This window comes from Helicoverpa zea, chromosome 25 (genome assembly GCF_022581195.2).
Source record: "Helicoverpa zea isolate HzStark_Cry1AcR chromosome 25, ilHelZeax1.1, whole genome shotgun sequence".
NCBI lineage: Eukaryota > Metazoa > Arthropoda > Insecta > Lepidoptera > Noctuidae > Helicoverpa > Helicoverpa zea.
The window spans coordinates 7,308,683-7,333,930 of NC_061476.1; the positions used below are offsets into that span (position 1 = coordinate 7,308,683).

The 25,248-nt window shown below is 36.6% G+C and overlaps 1 protein-coding gene across 2 annotated transcripts in view; it reads right to left on the minus strand.

Moving 5' to 3' along the window:
• The window catches only part of LOC124642683 (ankyrin-3-like), a 137,342-nt gene that overhangs the window by 111,153 nt on the left and 941 nt on the right, over positions 1 to 25,248 (minus strand). The gene's annotated exons all lie outside the window — the stretch shown is intronic.

The following is a 25,248-nucleotide window of genomic DNA, read 5'->3' on the forward strand; positions in this document are numbered from 1 at the left end:
GACTTCTCCTCCTCCATGAACTCCATTACCAAATTTCGAACCTCATGAATTGCGTATGAATACATATACTTATAGGAGTTCTCATAAAATTTATCCTTTAAGAGTTCAGCCGCTTGTTGACCAGCTCGATATAGCTCGCCTGAAAATAGGCTCACCACTTGAGCTGAAGTTTAATGAAGTTGGCACTTATAGCACATGCATCATTGACTCTGAACGCTTCCTGGAACTTCAGGATGAGAGTATTAATTATTGAAATCTGTACGAACACTTCTCTAAATAATTCATTAAAATTCCTGAATCTTAAGATTGGAAAACAAGGACCTTTCAAAAGTCTTACTCATTCATGAATAAATCATATATTCTTTTTGTGATTTACGCAAGATCTTTTGCTTTTTCTCATGTATTCGCTGTTCCGCAACTATCATTAGTGTCTCCTTTCTGCATAGTAAACACAATAATGGTGTGTAATAGTCACGGAGTAAAGAAAGATGAGTAAAGATGACATAATGCAAGTAGGTCAGGCGCCTTCTTCTAGGTCAAATAGAAACGCTGGTCATGACCAAAACGATCAGTTACGAGTGAACTAACGAGGGGTTCGTGTTCTTTGAAACATCTGCCAACGATTTTCGGTATTATCAAAAATGGTCGGGTCCAAAGTAGGATATTTGGACGTAGACAGTAACGTTCCTCGTCTCACACGCGCATTTTGACGCGCTACGCTAGTTATTTTGTTTTCCATGTTAATAGTACATTGTCTCCGCAATCTGATCGAGAGTCGTCCTTGACAGTGACATAGTTACGTTTGCTGATCGAGTCATTACGAGGCGTTGGGTAAGCTGTTAGATAATGATTCAGCGGATACAAAGTTATGTAACTGCGTTGTACGACTACGCCTTACCTCGGTTATGTTGGTAATGAGTGGTTTGGAAATTCAATCAATGGGGAATCCCAGTTTTTTCGAAGGGCACGATAAACTGTGGGTTCCGGCTGGTATTTCTTTATCTTTGGCCGTCGTTACGGGTAGTCAGAAGCCTGTAAGTCTGACAATCAGTCTTACGTATAGGTATTGGGTTGCCCTGTAAAACACTGGCACTCAGCTGCATCGGGTTAGGTTGGAAACTGACCCCAATATAGTCGCGTAAAGGATAAGTAGATAATGGGGAATCCTACATCAAATCATACCTGAAAGAATTTCAAAGAGACATGATTTCCAAGAAAGTAACTTTCAATTCCTACATAATTGAAGGCTAAACACAATGCAAATATGTTGTTACTTGTCATCCATTATGTATTGCGTAGAATACAAGATTGATAAGTATCAGCAATTAAGTGTAGGCACGTATATATCATGTTTGAATGTTTGTCTTGGTTATGGCGACGCGCCGCGCTTACTGCTACACGATTATGATAATTTTAGACTACAATAACTGCAGTTTCTGCTTCATTAGTATTTCTGTTATGCCCTTCGCTAAGTATGTTTTTAGGTGCTTATATTCATACTTTAAGCTGTAAATTATTTAATGTTTCCTAAAATTAAGACTTGGCTTCAACACATACTCGCTTTTTCCTTAACCTCATGTTCTTAGAAATGAGCTTTCAAGCACGATACCTTTTCCTTGAAGAATTCAAAATAAACTCCCGTGCAAATCCCAGTCGAGCTACACCGAGGTTATTAGATTTCCCAGAACAGGTACCTACATATTTATTTATCGCTTTACTTACATATCTCTAGCCAATGAAGATAATAAAAGTCGTGACGGTAATGTGAACGTAAACCTTTAAATACAAGGTATTCGTTCCACAACTTTTAATACCCCACGCTGGGAATCAACGAGCGCAAAAAACTCGTAGAATGCTATTATTGACACCTATCGTCTTATAATTAGAAGCTCCTGCATAGCAACAAATGGAGGAACCTGTTTGCTCGATATAAAAAATCAGTTAAAGCTATTATTAATATTGCAGGAACAATAACTCATGGTTTCCCAGCCAGTGGTACACAATCAATGGATACTAAAAAGAAACAAAAAAGAAATGGTAAAAACTAAACAATGGTGGAACGCCTACGTCCATCGCTAGACTTCCTACCTTCCTCCCACGTACAATACACGCCACTCGCAGGCTCGGGAATAGGGCCTTACATAATATTCTGAAGTTGGACGTATGATTAGAAACTCCAAGAAACTGGGACGAGGCAAGACGTAGTTTTGAATTGCGGTGACGAACCACGGATCGCAAGCTTAAAGCACTCTGCTTGTAGCCCACTTCTATCAAATAACGGAACGATTAAATACTTTATTCCTAGTTTTCTACCATCCGCATTGAAACGGCCTGGCCTACATTTGCTTTAACTGAAACAAAACATTCTGAATTTGTGAAATATAATAGGTCTGCTTTTGGCCTAAATGAAAAATATAATAATGAAACCAAAACCTTCTTGGATCAAAAGGAAAAAGAAATGTTATTACTATTTTCTGCGAACTCAACAATGCTTTAATTATTTTTGTTGGAGCATTGTTCTTTATTACAAAAAATGTGTGTAGGTAGCTTTTTCAGCCTGTTCTTTTTAAATCTAATCTGATTCAGAAAGAATAGGCTAGCCTTTAATAGATAGGTACAAAGTCTGGCCTTTATCTTTAATCAAACGAATAACGCTATTTCAGTTTCTAGCTGAATACCCAGATTAAATGAAAACTTAAAAGTAAATAATAAAAACTCCGCCCTTACTCTATTAATGTATCATGCTTGTGCCTGTATTTCGAGTGTATCGCAAATACAGACACAAGCGAAAGACCTGTTGTTTTATCATACGTACCTAGAAATTTATATCATGGTTTGATCCAAATTATCACACTCATATACATAAAGAAGATATCAAAGAATGACAACAAAACAAACCCATTTTGAACCTCAAAGAGCTTGTTTTTGTTTATTCCCCACAGTTTGCTTGGAAACAACAAATATCGGGCGTATATCACAATGTTACGTCAAAGCTGGCTTCCCAATACTAGACATTCCCCTTTGCGGTGTTTGTTCACGGTTCCACGAGAAATGTAGCACTTAGCTTGATGAATTTATTTGTTCTGTTACATTGATATAAAAGGCTACAATATATGTATAGGCCCACAGGTTTAGCTGAAAATAGGCTTCTGGTTTGATTGTCAAGTTAGAAAAAGTTTTCGTCCACCGCTTGCCAAAAGCCTCCTCCAACATGGGTGGATTTGCTCATGCTAATGGCGCTAGTCTAGGTAGCTCTGCCAAATTGGCATTCTATGATTATAAAGCAAATAACACCAAACTCCCAACCATAAGCTCCCTACAATATAGTAGCCCATTAAAAAAAAACTGCTTCGAAAATATGAAGGCACTGACGTTTATTAAAAACTAATTAAAACGCATTGTCTCACTAACTGGATCAGATTTCTGGCGCATAAAATGCTCTCGAAAAGAATTAAGCAGAGTCAGGAACTCATTATTTTCTTTTTGTGGCAGTTAATAGTAGTTCCGAGACTCATTGTCGCTTCAAACAATATAGGAGAGGAGAGCTTTCAAAAGATGCATTTTAATTGCCCCACTGGCACTATAAATGGGGGATTCGTAATTTTAATTCCATAAATATACACAGCCATCTTTTCCATATTTTATAATCCGTTACGGACATTTGGAGGGTATTAAGACCCCGCCTCCTCACGGTACAAAAAATATAAACATTTGGGAGTTGCTAAACGACACGCTTCGGCTTTGAGAAGAATTTATGAACGGATAAAGTTTTTAATGTTGGCGTTTATTTATTAAAATTGGGATATGTTGACAGTGTTTTGATTATGATCTTTTCCTTTCTGGATTTGGTAGCTATCAAGTTTGTTTACATTGAAAATCAATGTATGTAACTTAACTTACTCATTAGATCACACATAATAATAATAGTATGCGTTATTTCCTAAAGTGTCTTGGATAATGCTAAAATATAAGGTGAAACCTCGATCAAAAAAGTTTCTACGTTAAACAAAGCTCAGTCAATCCCTTAACCAAAGCCCCGATTCACGCAAAACTCCATCATCACGCTACCAACATCGTCTGGCAGCAACTCACCACTTGCACTGAACTTTCGTCCTAGCGACGCACGCGTTCACGTCTCACCGGAACCGGTTTCCTCAGCATTTCACCCGCTTAGTCCGCCTACGTCGAACGTTACTTATAAAGCTTTTGATGCCTCCACTTACCTTTTATGTGGTTAAGCTTTAATGCCAGAGATTTAAGATGCTGTGTAAGTTGTGTTTAATTGTTCTTTAGATTTTAGAGAACGATTCGTTGAGTTCTTTGTTGTGGTATCGTTTGTGTTGTGGAAGAAACTTAGTCATATTTGAATCCCTTTAAGAACTTATGTCTACGTGTGTAAATGCATAGGAATATTATAAAGCTGAAGAGTAAGTTGAAATTGAAAAATTCGCTCAGTGTTAGATATCCTATTTATCAAAGAAGGCTATAGAGTAGGTACTTTGGTCCCGGTGCGAGGATCAGTTCCCACGGGTCGCCACTGAAACTGCTGACGCTAGTAAGAAAAATAGAGCTCAAGTAACAGATTAGTGACCGCATTTTGTTGTGATAACTGCAACAAACTGCTACTTAAAACAACCCACTTCTTGACATAATCCCTCGACCGCCATTCACGACACGATCCTATTACGAGTTACGAGTGCAAAAATAGATCCAACGCATTCTCACGCAAGATTTATAAAAAGACAAATTGATGTTTATAGCTTATTTAGAGTTAACGTCATGTTGTAAACTAGTTGGTGTATAAAATTACATATTATTCGACATGATTAGTCCGTGGTTATCTGACTCACAGCTACAAGACCTGTCTACCCACGCCAACCGGCTATGGATGATGGCTATTTGCTTAATACTTGTATGTTCGTCAAATCCTTATGTAGTAAACGGATGAACATTGTGAATGAGATAAGAGGGCTTCTTTCTTTATTTGGGTATACTTTCTTTAGTGTTGATTGCCCTAACTGTAAACTGTCGTCATAGTAATCGACTGCAGTATTTTTGTCGAACAACTTACTAGTATAAAACCGTTTATGAAGTTTATGAAACCCTAAAACGAAACTGGGATACCCCAAGGCAAAGAGTTGTAGCATATGGAACTTTTGCTATTCTGTGAACGATCGGTTCTTTCGGTCTTTACTCCGTAGCTTCTATCCCACAGCAAATACAATGGGGACTCCATAGTTTTCCTACTCCATGACAGTGACGTGAAGGCACACGCCCAATAACCCTTAACGAAAGGGCTTGTCGCGACACGGACATCCAACATACACTATAATGGATCCATTTGGAACCAAATTAACTGGGTCGACTCAAGTGTGAACATAAAATGGAATAGTTCCATGTTTCTTGTTAATTAGGATTAACATACGACTTTAAAGATGGTACGAGCTTGCGAAAAGCAGTTAATGTCAGGAACGGGTTTACAGAAACCATTCTTAGAAAATTATAACAACGGGAAAATTCTTTGAAAACTTTTCTTACTTGGCCGCCGGCGCTTTAGTGGGTATTTTCAGCATGTAACTCGCGAAAGTAAAGGAAAGCAATTAATGTCTTCGGAAAATATGAAGCTCATCTTTAAAATTCAATAAATAACACCGTATAATTTATTGAATGATCAATTTATTGAAAAACCAATTAAACAATTGCAAAAGTCTCAACACAACTTGTCATTCCTGGAGGAGTGTTTATTGCCTTAGCCATGTTATAATTGAGATAAACACTGGCTAGAATAGATTCATCAGAGTTCTAAAACGAATTAAGTAAACTGACGTAAAATTGTCTGTTAATAACACGGAATTAACACTAAATAGAGATGAGCACAAAAAACGTCAAGTATCAAGATTTTTTTCTGAACCAGTAGCAAAAGTGACGCCAGTCGACCTTGGTTGCCGACCTTTATAGAAACTAGCAAAAAAAAACCTTTATTGCGATCAATAAAATGTGTATTTTAATGAGTTGTCTGATAGATTCACTATAATAAAGAAAAACTACATACCTATATGTACAAGGGACTTTAAACAAATGTGGACTACGTTTGACTACATTATTATCTTCAGCAGGTGCAGTGCAGTTTTACTTTTGAATTGAATACTTACACTATATTAAACTTTTTCCGTCTTACCACAAAAACTTATTAACGTCAGTTTAAGACTTGTCTAAAAAAATGTCAAATTATGACGTTGACATATGGTTCATTTTGGAGCCACATTTTTTTTAGACAAGTGTAAAACAGTGGTTAAAGTTTTTGTAGTAAGGCCATATATATCATGTTTTAGAACTATGATCTTTAAATAAAACAACCGTATAATTTTCTCTTTTATGTTGAAATGGAGAAAAATCTTTAGTTTCACCTCTTGTCCACCGGACGGATGTCTGATGTCCTAGCCCAGCTCCATTTACGCCACAGTCCGAAGATCTAGTTACAAGTGGTCCTTTTCAAGTCATATCCACTTCTGGACACACCTAGTTAGGTGCAGCTTAATCTACATTATTAATAGGCCTGGCAACCTTGGCAAAAGATTTCGGTCTTTAGGTTACCATTAACTTCTTTTACAAAATTATACACGCTTTAATAATAGCTGTCTTATCAGTTTAAGTTTTAAGTACAATTACTACTTAACCGCAAAGAGGACTATCTATTCCGCTAACAAAAATGACATCACTAACCACAAAAGCTTTATTATTTAAGTTTATACTCACTCACATAAAAACTAAAACGTACAAATAATACACAGAGTTATGTGGTAATCGACAAGCGACAATAATACATTAGAATACGTAATTCAATTACAAACATATCATTCATGTTCCATATGAATAATTTATTTGGGTGGCCTTAGAAGTTGAGATAAAAACTGTTTCTTTTTCTACGAACAACGCTAGAACTAACTGTACATAATTGCTTCTTGTTTTTATATGATCTTATGGCATCTGTCCACATCAGATGCTTTAGAGAGGAACCACACACTGAAGACTAAAGAGTCGGCCCCATAGTTGGAAGAAAATCTGGATTAAAATCAAAGTTCTGTAGTCAGCTTGACACCGGCCAAATACCTGATCGTTGTTATGTGCGTACTACCATTCATTTCCGTACTGGTTTAAGAGCCCTAACGAACTGTAGGCCGACTAAAAGTTTCTAGTGTGCTCCTAGACACAGGTTTCTTAAGAATTGTAACAATTACATGTGGAGCTAAGCCCCATAAACAGTGATGTAAAATATGCACATTTTAATAGAAAACCTTGACCTGCGTATGTCACAAATTTAATATACCTTACATGAGTCACGCAAACTGTAATTATAATTAACGTCCATGTTCTAATGAATGGTGTGCATAAATTTTACCATGAAAGCATGATGATATTTGTGAATTTTCCATAGATCGTTACAAAGTTAGTTTAGCTTTTGCAGTTTTTCGTTGGTAGAGGCAATTATGGGCTGTCAATGCAATTGATGAGTCGTCGCATCGATCTGTACGTGTCAGAGGCTTGGTGCGACGTAGCTTTCAAACTGCAATAGATGACACTTCATCACGCCCTCAATTTTGCCAAGGTAAAACTGGTTTTCAACACTTTGTAAGATACTGCTCTCAAGAAATAATCTAATTAATGGAACCATTGAGTTTGAAATTAACACCAATTTATCATGAACGTCTAATCCGTCAGAAACTTCAGTTAAGTACAAGCTCTTAAAGAGAAACAATCGCTTTTAAGCCCACACCATATTTCACTTGACTTTCACTTTGGTAATCTTAATTAAAATAAAATCATCAATTAATATCGCTTGGTAGGTACAGTTAGTATCAATAGTATCTGATCAAATCAACAATGACGAAGGTATTGAAAAGGAAATGTCGTGTGTAAAGTGTGGGTAGTCTACGATACGATACGGTACGCTGTCACATGTCACTTCAGTACGTAACTGTACCCCATACCTTTCCTTACAATGATACTGGTTGAGAACAGTCGCACGGATGGCTTGTCACCTAATAAGGCTGAATAATTTTGCAGTAACGCAGCATCTAAGGTGCGAGAGCGAAGTGTATGAAGAATAATTCATGAGCTTTTCTTAATTTCAATAAATCTGTCTCATCAACGCTTTAATATATGAACTTTTCAAGATGCTTCTAAGTATTTGCATATATTTCTTATTCAAGACATAAAGATCCCTCTCTACCTTGCAGCCTTATATTTACCAGGTTGTACCTTTTATTTACAATGCTTTCGACTCCTTTATTGGCAAAAGCGTTGTCACCATAATATTTGCTACCCAACCTTTAGATGTTATTGTTTTCAATATTGTGAGCCAACAGAAATTGAAAAACAACAAATGGTTTCCCCGAGAGAATTTTTCCATTTATGTGGTTGTTGATTGGATGGCAATAAACCCTAAGGTAAAAGAAATACATATGTATTTAGTGAACACATGAGTGATTACAAACAATTAGTCCTTAGTTCCAGCATGCAGTCTCTAATCGAATTCAATTAAGATAGTTTACATGTCTATGTCGTCAACTTAATAACTACAGACTAATGTGGATCTATAGGATTAACCCTGAAATTCCCTCATATATCATCATTAAGTAGCCAGCCGGCTAGGGACTGAGTGTATTATCTCCTTTTTTGGAAAAAGCTTACTGTCTCAGCCTACAATTGTTGATTGATTGATGGAAGGCAGTTAAGAAGAATTGCTTCGGAGTTATGTTAAACGCCTTATCCAATGGTGTATCGTAATGTCTGTCTAGTGAAGTGAATCACGCACTGTTATTATACTTCCAATGATCAAAGTGAAGGCGAAAGTGCTCAGCGAAAGTGCTTCACCTTTTTTGTGCTGTACTTAAACAACTGTCGGACAAATTACCAAAAGGTCGAATTTCACTGACATTTACATGTTTCAACTGCAGGTTTTATTTAAATATTAATAGCCCCTCAAAATTGTTGTTTATGGAGGTAAACAGTGTTGGTGTATGCAAGTTTGTAATTCGTTAAAACATTCGGTTGTCACGCATACCAGTGGCAGGTCACGTGAAACTGTCAGCGACAGTCCTAATGGATTAATTACATTTTTGTTTCGCGTTTCCATTAAGCTTAACATGTTTCTGTAATTATCTCACATTTGCACCAATTCATTATGACGAGTTTTAAAAATTGCTGAGGGAATCAAAATTTATTAAGAAAAATACGCGAAAATTACTATATAGAAACACATTTTCGGACCATTGACATGAAACCCATTTTGTAGCTGAACGCAGGCTAAAAGATATCTCACACATAAGCCCCTAAGGTGACAAACGACATGAACGGCGAGATAAGGAAAACATATTCGGTTTTAACTTCCAACGTAGTCTAACAAAGGAAACGAAAATCCTTAAGTACTATATAATAGTAGGTTACTCTTGACAGCTGATTTCTGTTCCAGATAATCCAATCTAAGACAAAGAGAAAGGACCTAATGATCAACATGAAAGTGCAAACCTTCGCAATAACAATTTATCATGTCTATCTGATAGCTAGACTACTCCTTGTTAATGAAACATGGTGTTAGAGAAAGTAAGGAACAGACGAATAGTTCAATGTAGCGCCGTTGAATTGTAAATTATAATTGGCGTAATTATCGTGTCAGTTAGCAAGACAATACTGGTGAACACTTAATTGAGGCAGACAATAACCTTGTCTAAAATACGAATATTTCAGTCAGTACTTATGCACTTAATTAAGTGTATTACATCCTTACCATCATATTAGAATTGGGAAAGGAAAGTTCCTTCGCTGGGAATAAATCCTGCAAGATGTTGAAGGGCAGTAAACAAGAAGCCATTAATAAACTGAGGTAAAATAGATCTATAAAAGTGTAACAAATAGTCCAGTTTGTTCATCATCTACCTTGCCTTTTCCCAACTATGTTGGAGTTGGCTTCCAGTCTAACCGCAAGCAGCTGAGTATCAGAGTTTTACATAGAGACGACTGTCGATCTGACGACCTCAACCCAGTTTGTTTCATAAAAATGCCGCCAAAGTTGGTTAAGTTATAATACTACTAGCTTTCCGCCCGCGGCTTCGCCCGCGTGGAATTCGGTTCACCCCTCCCGCTGTGGGTTAGCAGCGGTGAGGGAGTGTCAGACTCTTACTGACTAAAATCGTCGTGTTCCGTCCTAGGCCTTTTATATACCAGGGCCGCGGTACCTCTTTCGAACAACCCGCAGCCGCGGCTGGCCCTGGCGCTACTGGGCCCCACTGATTTCAAAACAGACTAATTCGCGGCGAACCTTAACACCACGATACAGAAAAGCACAACGCCATCTATCGAGCTATCGGGAAGCTCGCGATTGAACAATGAGCTACAGGTTAAAGCGCGAGATATCATTGCACTTCTTACGTATCTTAAAAAAAACAACGTCACCACGTTTTAAAAAGCTATCATTCCACTTCTTATGTATTTTAAAAACACATCGTTACCACGTTTTAAAAACACCCAGCGCCATCTATCGCATACCTCAAGAACGAAATAACTTAACTAATACTTATACCAATTAGTAATTCGTTGAATTATAGTTAATTCAGGATAAGTAGATGTAAAAAAAACAGTTAAGACGATAAAACAAATCGTACGTCATCCCTCGGGAATTCCTCATTTTCGAGGATTCATTATCGTATCATTTAGCTTCTAAATTTATATGTTCATATTCGTTTGCAATATATAAGTAGATGTAAAAAAAAACAGTTTAGACGATTAAACAAATTGTACATCATCCCTCGGGAATTCCTCATTTTCGGGGATTCATTATCGTATCATTTAGCTTCTAAATTTACATGTTTATATTCGTTTGCAATATATTACCTTGTTTTAAACGACACACAGCGCCATCTACGATCCATCCATCAAGCAAACAATATTTTTGTTTTCCCTCGGGAATATCTATTTTTTTCGGGATAAAAAGTACCCTATTATTTAATCCGGACTTCTAACTTTACGTCTGCAAAATTTCAAAGCAATCGGTTCAGTAGTTACGGCGTGAAAGCGGAACAAACAAACAAACAAACAAACAAACTCACTTTCCGATTTATAATATTAGTAAGGATTGATGCTCAACCTGACCTAGCCTAGAACATCCTGTCCCCCAACCTTATAATGCAACCTTCTTATCAATATGCAGTAGAAAGCGATCGCTTGCACTCTGCATTACAATGTACCACCCGCACTGCGCAGCCACATGACAACAGGGTTAGTTCATGACGTCAGTTTATATCGAGGTCACGGAACTTAACAATATGTTCAGTCTGAATGAAATTCTCATGAAATGCATTCCTTCCAACCGTCTGCGTAAAACGGAGGTTCTCAATTTGTGTGTTTTGAAGTCTTAGCTAAACTAAATGCAGCAGACAAAAAGAGAGTCAAAATAAAGAGCCGTTATTTTCACCTGTACCTATAAATGTATCCATTGAGCTAACCTATAAACGTTTTCAAACAGGCAGTTTCTTCAAGCAGTCGACTGGTCCGCGTGTGCGCATCGTCCTACATTCGCGAGACGCGTGAGCATCGCCATAAAAGATCTCGCACCGTTTTGTCCGTACACGCATTAGTAAAAATGGTCAACAAACGATGTGAGAACGGGACTGTATATCTACAGATAGAGCGTAAATTCACGAGAATTCGAGTGAAAGATATAAGATTAAACTGGGAATTATTTAGAACACATAGGAAAAACATAGGAAAGAAAGCCAGATAACAAATAAAAAAGTCGTTCAACTTCTAGAAAATAAACTACTTACAGATTCTAACGCAATAGAGTACCTACATGAAACAGCGTAAATACATGCTAAAACCGATACAAACGGTGACCAACCCTAAAGTTCCGAACACAAAAACACTGGCAAAAACACAAATAGCAATAAATAACTCGGAACTGCCAAAGCTAAAGCTTTTTCACCATAAACATTAAACGCAGACACAACAATACACGGCGAACCTTATTACTGAAAACGAAACGTTTGTAGATATCAAAGTGTTGTTCATTTCGGATTAGCCGTAAATTCTAATTAATAATTTCGCTTCGAGGCCAGGTAGCTTTAGGGAATTAAAACACCGAAAATTATTACGAGAATCGTACTTAATTCTCTTTGTATTTTGCTAGACCCTCTTCGAGTTTGGGTAGGGACTTAAAAATTGTATTCTAAGGATCGAAAAATTACCTCAGACAGACCTCGTCACTGTTATTGGTCTCCAACAAAGATTTATTTCTGTACTGACTTTTAGTGGTAATAAAATTGTTTTATATCCTCAAATTGTAGAGTTAGTACTAACCTTTGTTTTGGACACGTGAGACGAGAGTTCAAGAATAATGTCACTTAATGACCGCCATATGTCCGAAGAAATATTTCCAACGCAACGTGTGGGAAACAAAAATAGGAAAAAACCTCGAAGAGCTATGTGACTGATGATGATCAAAGTAGAGATATGTGAGGCTATTATGTAAATTGTAAAGTATATTTTCTTTGCTTTTAATACGAGTACAGTTCATCAGAATACAGCTGAAGAGTTCGTTTATATGGAAGCACTTATCTTAAGGACTATCAACTAGCCGATTTGAAAAATCTTTCACTGTAATGTTCAATGCGAATTAACCGCTTGCGGAAGCCAGTATTAGATAAAGATTTCTTGTAGATAATCAGCAGCTTACTAGAATCCTCACTTCCTTGTTATAATTTTCTGAGGAAGGGCGTGTTAAGTTCCCTGATCCCCTCTATAAACTACACGTGCTGACCTACTTACGTCAGAACGCATGATTTATTTTTAATGAAGTTCTGAACACTAGCGCAGTATTCATTTATTGTCTCTCAGAATTCGTCTCTTGAAAGTTATTTCATTTCAAGTTTGGGAGAACATTTTTGGGTCTTGTCCGCACAAAATGAGGAAGTATGAAGGTATTTTTGGAAGCTCATTTTCATACTGCGGACTAATTTAATAACTGTTTGACCTATATAAGCACAATATGAAGAAATTCAAAAGTAATAAGGTGCCTGCTCTATTATTCCAAATAACCAAAATGTACAAACAAACATCATGAATACGGTAGTGATGTTATTTGTATTGATTTCTGCTTTGAATAGAGATAGAGTAACATAATGGGCAACAAAGGATACCCAAAGGGGTTTTATTGGCTTTCATCTTATGTTTTACTATTCCGTATGACATTGTTACAGTAATTTGGTTGTTTTTAAATTGGCCAGATTTAGGAAAGCATGATTTTATTACTTTCTACACTTATTTCAACAGAATATTATTTGTTGTAAGTTGATAGACATACAAACTTTCAGTTACAGAACTCAGCGTTAATTGAAACTCCAATAAACAAGCTAAAGTTATTGAAAACTAACCGACAGACGGTTGAAAGACAACATAAATCCAATCTCGGGAGCTTTCTTAGGTACTATCGACTGCAGGCCTCAGGCCTCTTGAAAATTAGGCCTAGCTTCAAAGCGGAGCGCAGCTGCCATCTTCGAAGGCCGAGTTGAAAATGTAGGTTAAAAGTAGTTTTGTATCTACCCATCCATCTACAAAGCTAGATAGACTAAATAGAAACATGTCAGATGCACCACTACAGCATGTACAAAATGTAATATCAATTATACAATAGGCGAACATACAATGGAACAATCATTATCTAGTTCTTCCCACGGCTGTCGCTCTCTTCCCTTTAGTGACCCAGCCAATTACAACGATGAATTAGGAGCAATTTCAAATTTAGATATACACACGCATATTTGATCTTCCCGCAACGATCTATCATTAAGCGGACTCGTGTTTAAAGTGCATTAAGAATGGGAATAAATATTCAATGACTCCAACATCGTCTGAGAAAGATCACATTCTTGCGTGTGCGTATCTCGGAAGCGAAAATTCATCTAGATGAGGTAAACGCTGCTTGTCTATATTTACTGTCTATTGTTAGAACTGAAGCGTTCTGACTAAGACCAGACACCTGCGGGCTACAAGAGCCCGAACACAATGTAACAAATTCAAGACTAGACGAGGCGAGAAAGTGCAAATAATGGTTCACATATTATTGTGAACACATGAGGAGAACTGCTGAAATTCAGAGTGAAAAACCATGCATACATTTTCTATAAAGAAAGTTTAATGCGGTAAAGAAAGTGGTGATTTATTGGACAGGGTTTTCCTTTTTTCGCAAGCTATTTGAATATCAAAATTACATTCTGATTCACACATTCTGGTTACTTTCATCGCCCTAGTTGTACAAGATGTCATTTGACCCAATAAATCCCATGACAAACGTTCGGTAAATAATAGCGTGCTTGCAATAGACCGTGACGACATATATTCAATATTCGATTCTTTTGCATGGAACAATGAAGACTGCATTTGTCGCAGCTGTCACGCTACGGTGCGCCACGTAGGTGAAATTAAGACTACCGTCATAGTTAATGTAGTGTTGCATATTAATAAAAAATTTCCCTTGTATACGCTTTTATGGTAATACTTTCTAGAATTACAAATGTACAATACTTCACGTCAGGCTTCTGTGTTTGCCATTTTGTGCTAAGCAGCTTTACCTTAACCTACATTAGGGTTAGTTTAGAAATATGAATATTGTATGTTATCCTTTCTTGTTTTCTCATCAGAAACCATTAATCGCCATAAAAAGTGGTCTGCTTGTCTACGTTCACCGTTGCTAAGTCCTTTCTTACCAAATTAACTTATATTCTTGTTAGATACTGCCGCTTACTTAAACATGTACAACCCGTATCATCAAACCATAACGTTACGGTGTCCGCCGAAACAACCGGTTATGTTAAACTGTTTACATCATTCGCTCGAAATACATATTGTTATGCCACAAAGCATATGTTCATTCCACTTTTCTTTAGTACTCAAATTGTGGCCTGCTTTCTTCATGCGTTTGAGAAAATACATCAAGTATGAGGTATGACTTGACACGGTTGTCACTCCAGAAAGGGAGGCATTGTAGTTGCCTCATAGCAAGTGGGCGACCTTGTCGATAATCTTAATTTATTCAAATATACATCGTTGTTTCATACAAGAAAAGGTGCTCTATCAGCCAACTGATCAAATATTTTTAAAAAGCCCACACGAGATATCCTCTTTGCATAGCTGACGCATCGAACTGACAACATAACCCGTGTGACCTATATCAGTTCAATATTAGAAGATGCCAAAAATATTTTACAAGTTCATCCAAATGGAAGGCAAGCATTTATAAGTTCTAAATGCGTGTTGCATCACAAGTTTATTTGCGGACTTGACACGGCCGAAATGTTACTGATTGGCCTGCGTACGCGCTGCATGACGCCACTGTTTATAGCGGAATATAGGAAAAAAATGATAATCGAAGACAGAAAAAATCTGGCCATTTTGGATATTCACTAATTACCATTCCGAAAAAGAATAATGAATAATAATTTCGAAAATGAAGCAGAAACGTTTGAAGGAGGTAAGAATACATAATACATCGAAAATTGATTTTCAAATGCCCATACTTTACAATTACCTACATAAAGCAAGTCCCCATCCCAGTACCATAATATCCGTTCGTTGATTACAGTCTGATGGTGCACTGAGCACCGACAGGCGCCAAGCAACTCGATTTTACTGCTCATGTATGAGGAACTGAATTAATTTCCAATAACACTTGTACACGTAGGTACTGAAACTAGAAATGCTCCAAAAGAATACAGCTTCACAGTAAACTTTGTAGCTCAAACAATAAAATTGTTTGTTTGTCAGGTATAGACGTAAAGTTTATAGTGTGACATGAAACCCAAGATCTGTTTCAGAGACACAGACTCGTGTATCATAAAACAAATGACAAAATTGTGCAGCACCCGAGGTCCTGGCAACAGGATGAAATAATTTTTCTTATGATCGAGCATACGATGGGGTCGATTTATTGTCCTCCCACTCCGGTGGTTTTCGTTAATTTCCGGCCGAATCTAGAGCAATTTATTGTGAATAACTGTCGCATTCCCAGCAAGTTACCCCTTATTCGTTTCAATGACTGCATTGTTAATGGTGACGGCTCACTGCAGTGAGATTTTTCAAATTAAAATGCATTTTGCTTCATTGTTATGCAAATTGAGCCCGGAGCTTTAATTCTATTCGAGATTGCACGATACAGTTTTGTTAAAATCAGAATGCACGAGCGTGTCCCCACAAGCTTTTTGATTATTAGTGATATCATATTCATTTATGCTATAAATCTTCGCTCTAACTAAACTTCCAATTAAATACACGGTCACGAACGTGTGTAGGAAGATAATAATAGAAATCAATAAATATTATTCATAATGCAGACATGACGTAGGGATTTATCAATAATGCGGAATCATTAAATTCAAGACGTCAATAACGTTCACAGATCTTAATCGGCATGAAAGTATCATGATAATTACACATATCGATTGACCCTTGTGGCACACCACTCACCACCAACGATTCTTGAACGAAGAACAATACCTTTATGAAAAGCCATTTGTCTACTTAAGCAGGAGTAAGCAGCTTAGAATCCGGGTGAAAAATTGCGAGTTAAAGTTCTTCTCAAAGACCTAGCAAAATATTGTAATGGAGACGATTTAAGACGTCGTTCATGGTCAAAACGTGATGTAATTTCGGGCATGGCATCAACACTTTTTGCTGTTTACGAACTTGGTAAGCTCGTGTCACCTTCACGAGACTTTTATGGTTCACCTTGATGATGTAATTGAAGGGCAACAATAATGTTAAAGTCTTAATTTGCAGTTTTGCACTCGCAACGGCACACCCATCTTTTATTGGCGTATTTAACGAAATTAAAATAGACAACGACAGTGGCTTATTAAAGGTTTTGATAGCTTTAGAAGTGTTTGCAAAGGCTGGTTTTATATTTGGTGACATTACGAAAGCGAAATGTATATTTTGTAGCTTTACACTGATTGGCTATGCTAAGAAAACAAACAGTGCGAAGTCATGTGGCAACGGTAAAGTTCTATTAGCGGAGGCCGGAAAGCATTACGTGACCGGTGCTACCAGTGGCAGTCTCAATGCACTCACTGAGGATGACTTGGCTTTCATTATTAGCTTACATTACAGCGTCACACCAAAACTTCCGCAAAGACGAGATTCAAATAACATCCCGTTGATCCAGCAAATAATTGTAAAACAGAATCCGTTGGTTCCGATGTCAGTTAATAGATAAATCTTTGATGCAGAGGATAGGAGCCAATATTTATGTGCAGCATTTTATTACTGGTTTAAATCGATTAGTCTCGCTACCTTGAAATTATGCGTTAACTGCGAATTCAAATTCTAAATATAATGGTTTCCTTTTCCTATTTATCATCGAAGGATCCGTAAAATTAGTTTTGGCAAAGATTTTGACAGGAATCCTCTATGACCTTAGTGGAACTCATCTCCGTTTAAATAATGGTGTTGATCATTGGCAAGGCATAAATGTGTTCTGTATGACGATTGGTACTTTCAAGTGCATATTACTCTTGTACGGAAATAATTCTTGGCACTGTTATATCTAAGTCACCAACCTAAATGTAGCATCACAAACGATTTCTTCGCTTATATTGTTAAAACTCGGTTCACGAAACCAATTTAGAGCGGTAATGCTATGGGGCCGGTAACCATGGTGTATTGTTTTATTTCCACTTGGGTGCGCATCTGATGACGTCACGCGTTGCCACCTTCCGCTGGGTTAAGTGGAGACCACGGATGCGGTCAGTAACAGCCGGACCATGGTTTTACATAAGGGACACGTTATAGTGATTTACTGCTCTTTGTTCGTGGATAAAAATATGCTCTGGTTAATCAGTCAAGTTTCCAAAATAGTGTTTCTCAGCTTTGATAATTAATTTTACTTCATTAGGTACAATAGAGTTGTTAGCCATGAACGAGCCGAGCTAACGCCCTCATTTGGCATTGCTCGCGCAAATAGAAACCATCTGTCTAGCAAAGGACGCTCGACATTTATATTGGCCTGAGTCTAGACCAAACGCAGGCAGGTTGGCAAATATTAAAACTATAACTTTCGCAAGCTTCGCTTCCTTCTCCACAACACATTAATTCTCATTCCTTTTATTGTTCACAATTCCTGTTATTTGTATTCCGTATAAAACTAGGTAGATTTGATGGAGACTTTAATGGCAACTAAACTTGATATAGTTCCACGAAATTGGGATCGTACTAAAATGTCACTTCCAACAGTCCGGGCAGTTAACGCTTATTTATACGTCTATAAAGAAAGTACTTGCTTCTCCGAGTATGAGGTTTCACGAAGTTATAGATGATGATCTAACAAATTCAACGCCCGACCAATTAATAGTTCGTCCGTGTTAGTCATGTCTAAAATAGCCTGAAATAATTCCTAAAAGCAATTAATAACGTTATCCAACTGCGCGAACGCGTTAAATCGATAGTGGGTCAGTAGACAAACTATTTCCCTCGTGTAAAAATGTAAACAAAACGCTCGTAAAAATAACGAAATTAGGCAAGGCAGGCACCGCCGAGCCATTACTGACGAGACCAACTTCTCAAGCCGCTAACCCAAATGTCTCGAAAACAGTCGTGAAAACAAATGTGAATTTAAGGAAACCGGATTACTGTTGTTGGCAGACATAATAGTTCTTCGGTTGAGCATTCGGTCACTCGAATGTATCTTCTTTAGTCACGCATACGGTTATGTCACGGCATGCTATTACAGAAATGACTAGATTTATTTGTATGCAAAATTTTTCATCTTCAATTATGGGTATGTGATGACGGCGGCAGGTGATTAAGATCAGGTTATATCGGGTAGTGTGGCATGTTTAGATAACGCTACCGAAATAACCCTACACTTGTGCACGCGTACGGCTATCCGCTATTGGTAACCGATCGATTATTTTCGACGTACTTTATGGTACGTCATGGAATTTTTCCTTCGTTACGCATGGAATCCAACCGTATTAAGGAAATCTTTGTTACCAACCCGGCAAAAAAGAAAATAGAACTCTATTTCTATCTTTGTAGATTTGAATCTTGGAAATTGCACAGTTCACTAAACGCACAACTGTCTCGGCATTTCATAAATGTCATTTGTTAATTGACTGCTCTACCTTTTTACTTTCATTTAGTACTAAAATAAACTGGCGAGCCGACACCAACAAAATGTCAGAGAACACTTTCACTCGGAGCGAAACACGTTAGATAGAGCATCAGACGAAGTTTATTTTAAACAAATAAAATTGAAAGGCACAAACAAAGGGTCTATTGGATGCTTTCATTGGATAATATAATTTAAAAGAAACTATTAGTACAAACGTGAGCTGCAAAGAGAAAGTAAACGAGACAAAATACTCGCGTATATTTTTTATCTTCTAATCTAAGATAATAACAACGTGTTGTGTACATTAACAGGTATCAGATAAAGTGTCAACATTTTCATTAACAGCTGACAGATAACGGATGCGCGGGCGCATCGTAGTAGTTTGTCAACAATGGCTGTAGTATCGATTAGAGTGTTACATATTCGTTGCGGCTTCAATGGATCAATTGATATTGTTGAATGTAACAGCGTATAACGCCTCGGAAGTAGGTACTCTAAGCTGTATAAATGGAATTTTTTGATAGGTTCAAAACGTATTACTGGATTTTAATGCTATATAGAGCTGAAAATTAGTTGTTGTAAATGGTGCTACTGTAAAACCACAAAAGACTCTGAAGAATAGTATTCGGGATTATTCAAACCATCTATAATGAAATTCATTTACAAAATGGCGGAAGGAAGATAGACGTGTATTTGTAAATAGTCTCAGAGTATGTTTTTCCACATGAATGATACTGATAAGTTAATAGCGGTTGATAAATGAACTTCATTGGCGCATTACAGAAGGGTGATGTGAGCTCTAGTGGAATAATCCAATTCATACACGCTACACTCTTCCTTTTCGCTGTGGCTTATTTATAACCTCGCCAATTTTACACAAGTCCTCGCTGCGTGAAAACTTTCACGTTAGGAAAGCTAATTATTTTGTTACTCTTGCACCAGTAGTTCTAGTACTTAATAATGCACTCCATGATAGGGTTTCTTCATCGCTTCGAGTTTCGGGGAACGAACTGTAATTTCCTTTCCGAGACCACATGCGAAACCAATTTTGTTGAAATGTTTCCACTTCAGAAGAGTAGTTATACTGTCGTTTGGTAGTACTTGTAACAAAGAACACGAAACGTTTCACCCCAACTGTCAAATGCATTAATCTTTTTCAGGCTAGTAGGCAATTTGTTTTTGGCAACCATTCTTATATGGCCTCCTTTGCATTGTGGGTTCCATGTGAAATATTCACGAGCATTACCATTTATAATCAATTATGACAGCTCTTGGGCTGTCGGTAGCAGACCTCGGGGATGGTACTTGCGTTGTACGTTCGATCCCTCAAGCCCCTTCACCCTCCAGCGGGATGACGTCACGCGCTAAGCGGAGAAACCTCTCAAGGTCGCCCGAATTGTTTTGATTCGATATACGCCTTGCAAATGTTTCATGAGAAAAAAATGTTTACGTTTGCTGAAATCCAAATTACTTTGGGATACATCCATAATAAAATTCTTCAGTAATAATGGACTCTACGTTTCATAAATGTCCAAACAGTGATTTCGTGAGTAAACTTATTCGATTGGTTCGCCATTTAGTTAGCAACTTCATGGTACCATTATGAGTGAAATAACGATTTTTTTACTGAATAAACCGCAAGGTGGGTCGACCACGCCCTGTGGGTACCCACAATATCTAATGGGTACTATCATAACGTCATGAATCTACTCCGACCTTGACCGCAGAGGTTGAATCATAACAATCGTTGTGGAAATTAAGGATATGATCTATTTAGGTAATGAGGTCTAGCAGACTGTTTACGCTAGTGTAAAACGAAATCTAGTCTCGTATTGGCTGGATACGTGACTCATGCAGACCAATCTCGATATTTAGCTGGCGGTGGAATATCCGCAGATCGTAAAAAAACAGGTAAATAACGGTTGCTAATAAAATTGCTGGATGCTGACAGATTTCATGACAATTTTAAAATAAAAACGTTATATCATTTAATAAATACGCGTGTTTGTCACACTGCCTCTTCATTTCCTTGGTATTCATGGTAGGTACGTAGATACTATTTTCAGCTTCATTCAACAAATCCCATCTGCAGTTGCCGAACCGAAGCCCAAGGTTACAGGATATTACGGAGGCCCGTGACCTACCCACCATACAATACTTATATGTACACTAGCTGGTGCCCGCGACTTCGTCTGCGCAGGTTTAGTATTTCGAACAATATGTTTACAAATTGTAGCCTATGTGTTATTCTGATGTAGGGTAAATACGCCAAATGTCGGCCTCCCCCCAAACTTCGGCCGTCTGTACATTTTCAGCTTGCATTCATTCAAAAGGTAATTAAGTGTTAGTTTTGCTCCTCGAATTGCAACTTTGGTTTATACTCTGTACGTACAAATCGTTACTATCCGATTCTGTCACTTACTCTTCTCATACTGAGCGTCAGTAGCGATTGCGCCGTTGAAACATCAAATTCGCACGTAAAGTAGCTTACTCGAAGTGAATACTCACATTTTGGGGATTGATATTAGAACGATAAAACATTTATTTATTTTTGTTTTAAGCTTGATTATCACTAATGGGTTATTTTTACTATATTTTAAGATAGTTTTTTCAGCGTTTTGCGTATATTTTTCAAGGAAAAATAGGAGGCCGCCATTAGAACAACAGTTTTGACTTAAAACCGGAGTCTCGGCCGTAGCCGACTTAAAGCAAATGCAGTCTATTTTATAAATTCCTATTATACTAATTCCGTTGGCTTAACAAGAGAATTTGCAAAGCTTATAGGCAAATAGACCTATTTTACGTTTAATAGCCAAATAACGGCCGGGGTGATATTAGTTGAATCTCGAGACATAAGGTACAAGAAATAGGGGCCGACATTAGAATCGTAAATAATCGTAATGTCGACCAGCCTCGAACTCAAGCGCCACTATACAGGCTGATGAAAAAATACTTTTATATTTTTTCATTTTCTCAAAATGAATTAATTTATTTATTATAATTCATGATATCGTATAGGAGTTAAGTTTAATGTAGGAGTTGACAGTATTGTAGGCATGTTTATGGTAGCTTTATAGTTTGATACTTGCTATCTATTAAACCGTTCTTATTAGATTAAAAAATATAAATGGTTGGTCGTGAATACGACTTTTTTTGTTTAGGGGAAACAAAAAAATATTTTACTATAAATTAAACAAATACAATTACAAATGTATACTTAGTATTATATTATAATTCTGCTAAAATAAATCATGTTAATAATATTTGTCACTGCCTTAATTTAAAACAGCCTATACCCGGCCGACATTTGGAAAAAACGCGACCGACCTTGGGCCGTGAATGGCCGACTTTAGGGTTTTTCTGTTCTCGACGCATCTAAGCCTTATTACTTTTTTCTTTTCGTAGAAATATCAATCTTATGCCTATAAACATGACATAGATTAATCAAACTATCCAAAACCGCATCAGAAACTATCTTTCGTTGGAAACTGACGGTGCTATAGCGAACCGCAATCAGAAAATCGCTAAGGGGGCCGACATTTGGCGTATTTACCCTATAAGCTATATTATTGTAAAGTTTCATTAAAATCCATTCAGTAGTTTTTGCGTGAAAGAGTAACAAACATCCATACATCCATACATACAAACTTTCGCGTTTATAATATTAGTAGGACATACAAATTTCTGCTTACAAAATGAATGAATGAGTGAATTGGGGCAAAGCAACCCAGATTCCGACATTACTCGAATTGTGTAATAATGCAGCAGATGTGGTGTAGTTACAAAAAAAATCTTGAAGCGACCTTTTTGCGACATCCGACAGTAACGTTCCTCTTTTGTCGTAGTTAACTAGGTATAGTTTATTGTTTATATTTTTTTGTATTTATCTTTTTTTATTTTGTGATATTGTTGGAATAAATGACTTACTGTTATTTAATTTTAAATAGGATAGTTGATTTTGCGAAGTCTGATATATATTTTTACGGTAATACACTAAGATTACGAGACAGTTTCCGAATTCGTAGTTTTTTAGAGGATTAAACGATTATTTGTTGCTTAATTGCTTTAAAGGTTGTTTCAAGTTGTATAAGCCTCCTTTAAGTGAAGACCAAGAAGTTTTTAAATGGATGCGTCATTAAAAACGTCATCTTCAGAAGCGGTAAATAGTATTTCCAAAAACATTTCATATAATATTGAGGCACGAGAATATGTTATAGCAGTCAAAACTGATTTCAGAAGTATGTTTACAATTAAATGTGTATTGTTTTGAAGTTATAAAAAATTTGGATTGTGTTTAATCTTCCTATAAATAGAAAAAATCTAGAGCTAAGATTGCAATGCTATATCTTTGCTATTTTGTCTTAAGTAATGTTTCCTTAGGTGGTAAGTCTGTTTGTTTTGCCTTTGCTTAATCATTAAATAAGGAAACTATGTGTTTCTTAGATTATTTCAATATTTATTATATTAACTAGCTTCCGCCAGTGGTTTCACTCGCGTAATGCTTCATGTACCCAGATAAAAAGAAGCATAGGCTACTTTTAGAGTAGTGTAGCATTCCTCAATAAATGGGCATATAACACTGATATATTTTTTCAAATCGGATCAGCTTTACATACAATATTAGTAAAGATTAACTGTTATTTATAACTTCTTCATATACCTAGCAGATAATCATATAATTATTATACTTCTAAGTACTAGAAACAAGAATAACTAAAATAATAGCTGATGACGAACCGCTATAATTAAGTATTATTTATTATTAGTTGCAATAGCAAGGACCACCACCATGAATGCTGGCAAGCCCCACGGTGATGTCATGACGCTCATAAAATATACTCATTATTGCTTTTCTGTGTAGATATATACTTAGATATTTTCTAGTTTCTAGCTAGTCCTATAGATATGAAACATACAGTATCTGTAAATAACTACCTTTGAAATCATTTTAGTTTTTTTTGGAATTTAATGTCAAATTTTTAGCCAACTTCAAAGAAAGAGGTTCTCTATTCGTTAGAATCTTTTTTTTGGTGATGTCATGATGCTCATAAAATATGCTCATTATTGCTTTTCTGTGTAGATATAGATATTTACTAGTAACTAGCCAGTTCTATAGGTATGAAACAATATCTGTAAATAACTATGAGACAATTTAGTTATTTGGGCTATGATAAGATTTATTTTGAAATTTAAACACAAAGGAAGTGGTGGAGGGCAGGCATTTGAGGGCTATCTTTTGCAAACATGACCTTCAAAAAGTGCTGATTTTCAGCTTTGAATAAGTGTCTGAATTTTATCTTTATTTTAGAATTTATTGTTTTTCTATTCATAACTAACTGCAAAAGAGAATAGGTTCTCTATCCATAAGAAACTTCTTTTTCCACTTGTGATTTTGCACACACTTAAGCAATATTTTTTATTTTAATGTCCAAACATTGCTATAAAATATAGGTATTGTCAGCATGGAGAAGATGGTTTGTGTATGATATTTGAAATCTTGTTTATTGAATGTTTTGCCAATTACTTCCTGAACTATGCCACAGTGTCAACTCTTATGTCAGCAAAGATTATGAGTACTAAACTCAGACCAGCAATTTTTTGTTCTAAATTAGACGGAATAAAACAGAAAATCCCAAGATACAAACATGCCTAGTTTGGGGCAAATTGTCAAAACTTCTTGTTATTTTTTTTTTATTTGCATACTTATATGACAAATATTTTTTGGATTATTTTCATATAAAAAATATTTGTCAATGATAAAAAAACAAGATGTTTATCAAAAGAAACTGGGAATACTGAATGGGTGATGACAATTTGACATCATAGAGTTTGACCACAGTAATTGGGTCGCTAGACTGGGTCAATTAGAATGGCCTTTTTAGCACATGCTTCAGAAATTATCATTTTAATGTGCCAGCCATAGTGGGAAATACTATTGTCTATGATCAGAACACCCACATAGGTTTTAATTGGCTCTATGAACTATAAATTGATGAACGATCTGAGATTCTAAAATGTTTTTTTCTGTTTGAATATTACAAAGAAGGCTTTAAGGAAAATCTTGGCTAGAATACACTTAAATAAAAAAT